At 48.7% G+C, this 1,494-nt stretch overlaps 1 pseudogene; it reads right to left on the reverse strand.

The window, feature by feature from the left end:
- Nucleotides 1–805: 805 nt before the first annotated feature.
- On the reverse strand, nt 806–900 carry LOC142842882 (U2 spliceosomal RNA; annotated as a pseudogene).
- Between the last annotated feature and the right edge of the window lie 594 nt (nt 901–1,494).

Genomic DNA, 1,494 nt, shown 5'->3' on the forward strand with positions numbered 1-1,494 from the left:
AAATACGCTCTGCAAACGGGCAATTTGTCTTTGAGTGTTTCGAAATTGCCCACTGTGAGAGATTACAAAGTACTCTGGCATTTTATCAAAGTTAGGGTGTCTCCCAGACGTCTGAGAGCCACACGGTATCGAGGCAGCCAGCACAACATCTGTGTGTGGGCACTGTGGGTGTGTGTGGCGGCCCTTTGAGCTAGAGTCTGTGGTTGAGATGTGGGAACGAGGGCCTCAAGTCTCAAGTCAGTAATAGGAAGTGAACCTCTCTTACGTAGTGAACTCTGGAGGAAGGAGGCTCCCTGGGAACCCATCTATTCCCCTACCACCCCTCCCAGAATCTGCCTAGCATAACACCAGTGTTCTATACCTTTGTGGGCAGGGATTCTGTCCCCTTGTGCTACCACAACAGGGAAGGGTCCTTGAACACTTCTCCAGCCCCCTCCTCTTGTGAACACTTTCTCAAGCCCCCAGACATGGAGTCTAGCTTTGGTGCTTGGTGATGCAAGGGATGCAGGCTGCTCTGTGATGAGCTACTCCAGTTTCCACATTCTTTTACTAACCCTATACAACCTCATGTCCTTGGTAGTGGGGATGCTCGCTTCTCACTCGGTTTCTGAAGGCTCACCCTTATTCCCTCAGCTACCTCTCAAGATTCCTTACACATAGGCAGCCAGGCAGACAGTCATCCAACATGGCTGACTTTCACAGTCTAGACATTGTGTAGGGTCAGTTTGCTATTGATTCTGCCCTTGATGCTGGGTCTGGGCACAGTTGCTTTGTCTCTTAGAGCTGTGCCCCAACCAACTGTAGGCAAGGTTCTTTGGAGGAACAGGACTTATATAACATATATTAAACTGACAAGAAAAGACATCACACTTGATCTTAGCCAAAAGGCTGAGAAATGATAATACCATATATTATAAATGGGATTCATTAGACTGACTTATACGATAATGGCCTGACAGTCTAACAGTGGCTGTCTGTGCACTGGAGAGGCTGAGAACCCAGTAGCTGAAGGCTTGGGGAATTCCTGGAGAGTCACTGGTCTTCAGTCCTCCTTGGCTGACTGAAGCAGCCAAAGTCTGACGTCAGTTAAGGACAACATTGTCATTGTCATCGCCATCATCAATATCAGCCATAGGAGGAGTAAGCATACCCTCTCAGCAAAAGATAAGAAAGCATGGTTGTCTTGGTTGCCTTTTCCTTGGACCTCTTTACATCTCGACTGCCTGTTGGAAAATGCTGCCTCCTCCTCCTCGGAGGATTGTCTTCCTTTAGTATCTCTTAGCTGATTCCAGATGCCTTCAAGTTGATGAGATTAGCTATCTCCTAACAGAAGGAGTTATCCATGGGGTCAGCCGGAAATCTGGCCTTTTGCCATACGGGGAAACAGAACTGGGGCGGACTTCATGGGATATAGATAGTGGAGATAAAGAACAGGGGCTGGGGCAGTGCAGAGGACCACACGGGACGAAGATGCTGCAGCCCTCCTGGGATGAG

The sequence above is a fragment of the Microtus pennsylvanicus genome, chromosome 1, assembly GCF_037038515.1.
Source record: "Microtus pennsylvanicus isolate mMicPen1 chromosome 1, mMicPen1.hap1, whole genome shotgun sequence".
NCBI classification, from domain to species: Eukaryota; Metazoa; Chordata; class Mammalia; order Rodentia; family Cricetidae; genus Microtus; species Microtus pennsylvanicus.